At 38.8% G+C, this 6,000-nt stretch overlaps 1 long non-coding RNA gene across 1 annotated transcript in view; it reads left to right on the top strand.

The window, feature by feature from the left end:
* The first annotated feature begins 989 nt into the window (after nucleotides 1-989).
* Nucleotides 990-6,000, top strand: part of LOC109493464 — a 61,385-nt gene continuing 56,374 nt past the window's right edge. The window contains exon 1 of the long non-coding RNA XR_006588420.1: nucleotides 990-2,132. This is a non-coding gene — a long non-coding RNA (uncharacterized LOC109493464). The remainder of the gene's footprint in view (nucleotides 2,133-6,000) is intronic.

Genomic DNA, 6,000 nt, shown 5'->3' with positions numbered 1-6,000 from the left:
CCGCTGCAGCTGAAGAATGGCCTGTCCATTCTTTTCTCCTCAAAGGCGGTAATGAAGTTGCTATCGGAAGTCATCACCACAATCACTGCCATCATAGGACAAGCCTGAAGAAGGGTCTGGAAGCTACACGCTCTTGAATCAGATGGCCTAATAGGAGGCAAGAACTCCTCAAGGGTCTGACTCACAGACTGGGGGAGGTCTAGTTTATATTATACATGTGGAGAAAATTTCAATCCACAAACAGAGCTGAAAACATATGAGAAATGCAGAGAGCAGAAGCAGTTTGCCCAACAATGTGTTGTATGATATTTGGTGTAAGCAAATAGTATCAAAAGAATCCTTTGAATAGAGGTGACCTATGTGCCTTTTGCCTATTAAAAAAGCCTGAAAATTTAATCTAGCCTTAGTATTTTATTTGTTATTATTTTTTAATGCTATTTGTTTTTGAGAGAGAAAGAGAGAGCATGAATAGGTGAGGGACAGAGAAATTGAGGAGACAGAAGATCTGAAGCTGACTCTGTGCTGATAAGTGGCTAGTCCTATGTGGGGCTTGAACTCACTAACTGTGAGATCATGACCTGAGCCAAAGTCTGGCACTCAGTTGATTGAGCCATCCAGGCACCCTAACCTAGCTTTGAGTGTTTTAACTCAACCAGCCATTCAGCAGTGCTCAAAATATTTTTCTCTCCCTAATCAGCTCTGTCTCCCATTTTGCACGTGTGTGTGTGTGTGTGTGTGTGTGTGTGTGTGTGTGTGTGAGAGAGAGAGAGAGAGAGAGATAGAGAGAGAGAGAGACCTAGCATTTAGTCATCAGGTGCTTAGAAAGGTAAGCCTGTTTTCAGTAGAATTTAGCTATTGAGTTTCCATTTGACAGTTTCCAGACAATTTGTTTCTATGTTGGTGATATCAACACATTGAAGGAATTATTATTTTCACTTGGAAAAACCTCTCAAGTTTCATTTCAGTATTGAGATGAGCCCAGGTTTTGGAGGAAAAGGTACCAGATCATTTTTTTCCTGATGACTAGGGACTATCCCCTCCTTATGCCTTGGTGTGTGGAGCACAAAGGCTGCTGGGAAAGAGGGTAGGTGAGTTTTCACAATAAACCAAGAGGACTGTGGGAAGAAAAGGGTTAAGACCTTGACACAATTTTTTGAGGGAGGTGGGGGTGGTGGAGACTGAATGTTGGAATATTCCGAGCACAGTAAACCCTTAGAGACCAGCAGATGGGAAAGGCCACCCAGCAAAATCACCTAGACCCAAAGAGAAACTAACTATGAAGTCAGGGTTTAGGTTATCCTATGAAAGAGCTAGTTGTGGGCATGACGTGAAGCCGGTAGAGAGACACCCTCTGCCCACTCAACCCTGGAACTTTGGTCTAAGCCTATGCATGTATTCCACACCACAGATCAGAGAACACACGATTCGATCTGCCAGTGAAGCAGATTGAATGTTAAGACTTGTAAGGGAGCTGTTAGAAGAAATTGCTCTCTTGCTGGTGGTGTTGAGATACCGTGAGCCTGAAGGTAAAAAGGTACATGATCAGCCAGCCAGCCTTATGGAAGCAGAACTGAGAAATGTTTTCTACCGTTCTTTCATCCCTTTCCTGGTTCCTTCTCAAATATCATTTGCCCAGAGCATCTGCAGACTTGATGGAAAAGGAATTCTCAGGACGAGTGACCATGTAAGTGTGTTTGGTGTGGCTCCAGTAACTCATGAGCTGCATCTGTTTCAGGGAATAAGGTTTCATTCATAGGTCACTTTTTGTAGTTCCATTTTGATCTTATTCACATCTTCTTATATGTTTTGTTTGATGAAAACTGTGCCCAAGCCAGTGGAGACTTAAAACTGATGTTGTTCAGACCTGGTTCTACTGACTTGTCTCTCCCGATAGTGCTGTACATGGTTGGTTGGCTACCACCGTTTAGTGGCAGTGATGATGGCCTTGGTAGTGGTGGCTATAGGTTTCTTGTGGAGACCAGAAGCAGAGAGTTGGAAATGCATTATTGGGTGACGCTTTATTTTTAAAAGTAGCTGAAATACGTTTTTGTTTTCAAGGTGCCTGAGACCAAAAGAAATGTCCCTAGCATCAAATCCATATACATGCAAAGAAATCCTGTTAATGCTTTTTGGTAAGTAAGTCAAACAACACTGAAACTTCCAATGTGTTCTCCACTAGAATGCCTCACCTTCTCCATTAGTTTTCATTTCACCTGTGGAGTCAAATTTCTCCCATTCATTTTGAGAATTCTGGAGAGAAGTTTGTGGCTTGATAACAAGCAAATAGGCAGCAGTGCTCTGAACCCTCAACTTCACAGGATGAAGAGCTCCCGATGCTCCAGGGATAGCAAATATTTCATGGGATACACTGTTTGATCTAATTCTTCTTTTTTTTAAGCAAAGGCTCTCTGAGGTGAAAACAAATTTGTAATTGGTGATACACATGGTGGCAAGTTGACTCTTACCATTGTGAATAGTAGGGAAAATTAAGAATTTAACCAAGAGCTGGTGTTAAAGAGAACTCAGAGGTGAAAGCCTCTCTCTCTCTCTCTCTCTCTCTCTCTCTCTCTCTCTCTCAACTTCTCTTCCCTTCAATATGCACTGAACAACCAAGACTTTACGCTGCCTCTTAGCTCATTAGGATGCCATGCTGAGCCGTCTTCATTTTCACACTGTTTTTTGCTGTGATTTCTCTTTTCTGCCTTTTCTTTTTTTTAAATCTTCTTTCCTACTATGCCCAAAACCAACCATTCTAGTCCTATATTCCATTCTCTTAGAGTGTTTCTGGGGTCCAGAATGAATCTTATAAACTAAGGAATTGCTGGATAATTGTTATAGTTTCCATATCACAAAAAATATTTGCATCTTAAAGGAGTAATTCTGGAGGTGGCATGCCATATCCTAAATTAGAATTTTCAATTCTGGGATATTCAATTCTGGAATAAAGGTTTTCGTAGTCCTTCTTGGATAATATTACCTGGGTACTCTGCTTATATTGTGCATATATAAATGGGCATGGAATGTGTAGCTATAAAACTCTGGGCCACTGAGCCAAGTTTCAAAGTGTAGCTATACAGTGAGTAATACAGATAATGACTTTTACACAGTGCATAGACTTCTTCATATGGCCCTCAATCTTGAACACTTTCCGTACAAAAAGTTGACAAATATGTACTATTTCAGCAACAGCAAAAACAATAAAACCTGCATGGGGCTTCCTAACTTTTGTGTTGGGAATAGATTGCAGATGTTCCCTGAAATATTGATCCCTTTATCCTGTTGACTCTCAAACTTTAGCATGAATCAGAAAGCCTAGAAAGCTTGTTAATATACAGAGTTTCTGTCTCAAGCAGAGCCTGAGAATGTACATTTCTTGTAAGTTTTTAGGTGCTGTTGCTGCTGCTGTTGTTTTGGGGACCACATTTACAGAATTGCTTTAGCCTTCAGGGCACTTAAATTGAGTCATCAAACAAGGGCTCAAGGAGCCCGACCTGGCAGTGCTTGCTCTCACATGCCTGCTAAGCACTGAGGAGATGCTCTACCTTGTGGAAATCTACTTTAGAATCCAGTCCAGGCTGCTGCTGGAAGAGTTTACATTCAGAACACAGCATACAACTCAAGGTGAATTGCACAGGGGTGAGGGTCGGAGAGGCCACAAGAAAGGTCCTGGAGGGTGTTATTTTAGGACTGGGCTCCTCAAGCTGTTTGTGACATGTTTCATTAGTGCATACAATCTAGCTTCAGTATGACCATTCTAAAAGTGGATGCATTTTCTGCAAATTAGATGTTCTCCCTTATTTTGGAATATCTCATCTACAAAAGTTTATTTGGATTTGAAATCCATTTGCATTGCTATAAGAAATTTCAACATTACATTGGTAAAGGAGAGTGAAGGAAGTGCTTTTAGATTTTTTTAAGTATAACTTCAATTGGCTAGTTTTTAAGCAGCTATAAAATGGGAAAATGGTTTTAAAATTTTTTATTATCTATATGTGAACAAAGTTTTTTACTTGATGTGACTCTTAAGGATTTGAAGAAAGATCACCATAAAAATCATGATTAGGAAATGCTTGTAGTCAGCTTAATCATAAAATCAAACATAAAAATCTATTTTCATAAAAGGAAGCTCAAGTTTCTCATTAAAGAAAAAAATGAAAAGTCTTTATTTTGAAGTTTTATATAAATTCAATAGTTAATACTCTTTCTATCACTTTTATTTGACTTTTCTAACATTGTTATCTTACATCAAGAATGTAATTTTTTCCCCACCAAGCGCTATATAGATATTCCCAAATCCATTCCAGTTTATCCCAGTTCTCATACAAATATAATAATTCTGTATGTCTACTCTAACTTGAAAATGGTTGGGAGACACTGCCATGGTCCCCACTGAATGTGAATCAGCCAAGTAGTATTTAAAATGATGTCCCCAGGGTGCCTGGGTTGCTCAGTTGGTTAAGCATTTGACTTCAGCTCAGGTAATAATATCAGTTTGTGGATTTGAGCCCCATATCAGGCTCTGTGCTGACAGCTCAGAGTCTGGATTCTGCTTTGGATTCTGTGTCTCCCTCTCTCTCTGGCTCTCTCTTTCTTTCTCAAAAATAAACATAAAAAATTAAAACTAAAATAAAATAAAATTATGCTCCCCACTTCTATGTCTAGAACTGTAGAGTAAACCCCCTTAGAGCAGATTTGTGCTATTATGGGACAATCAACTGCATTATCCCTCTTAAAAATAATTTTAAGGTAAGTAGGTACCCATTGCTTTAGGGAAAATATGAAGCAGCATCTATTTATGGTTTGACAAAGACACCAGTTTTCCTCAATTATACAGAAATGAGCATGGGAATGAAGTAAATAAATCTGCACAAATGACAAGGATCTTCCTGGGAAGAAAGTGATAAAGACACCAACCATTTTCCTTTTGAGATTCACTGTTATCATAATGAAGCTCTGTGGTAGATTAGAATGGCTCCAACTAATGCCCGCAGGGATCCCCAGAAAAGAATTCATCTTATAAGAAATGAAAAATTCTGATTGGTAGCTTGGATATATGGCTGTCTATGTCATGAAAGGAAGAATTATTTAGGAATAGCATTTTTCAAAAGTGAGAGATCTCTTTCTAATCCAGATACTCTGACATGGAGGCCAGAATAATGAATACATTTTGTGAATAAAACTAAGTATGATTTCAAATTTATCTGTAGTTTATGTGGCTATTTTGGGGCTAAGTGGAATAGTGCATATAAAATACTTAGAAGAGTTAATGGCCCATGGTAAGTGCTTAATAAATGCTAGTCACTGCTAATGTCAAAACAAATTAAGTATGAATCCTTACTTAGGAACTGAATATTTGGGAGCCCAAGTAGAATACTCCCTTAACTGATCATAATATTGAAAGTAATGAGGTTATTTTTCCTCAAAACAAAACAAAACAAAACAAAACAAAACAAAACAAACACAACACACACCAGGTTCAGAAAGAACCTCTTCAAATCTTTGTGAGATTAGTTTTCAATGACAATAATCGTAGCCTAAAATGGGGCCCAATGGTGATGGATCGGATTCTTCATTTGTTTCTTTGGCATTTAGAAACAAGGATGATTTTTGTTGTTTGTTGTTGTTGTTGATGTTGTTGTTATAAATAAGTTTCTTTGTCCTTCAATAATTTCAGTGGGCAAAGGAAAGATAGAAATAGAGAGAGAGGAGGGAGGAGGTGGGAGGAAGAAGGGGAAGAAAAAGAGACAGATAGAGAGAGAGAGAGAGAGAGAGAGAGAGAGAGAGAGAGAGAGAGAGAGAGATTGCTGTCAGATAACTAACTTGGCCAGGTAGAGGCTTGAGTAATGAATTAAGATATTATAAGGAGGTTTGACCACAAGGTGGTGAAAGGTGTCAACTGGGTGATATAATAATAGACCTATATGAGAAGCATTTTTAGAATTAGAGAGCATTGTGGAGGAGAGTGGACATCTTTACATTTTTTCATTACAGGAATTTCTA

The sequence above is a fragment of the Felis catus genome, chromosome D3 (genome assembly GCF_018350175.1).
Source record: "Felis catus isolate Fca126 chromosome D3, F.catus_Fca126_mat1.0, whole genome shotgun sequence".
Lineage (NCBI taxonomy): Eukaryota > Metazoa > Chordata > Mammalia > Carnivora > Felidae > Felis > Felis catus.
Note: the sequence above shows the minus strand (reverse complement) of the source record. Positions and strands in the feature narration are given on the sequence as shown.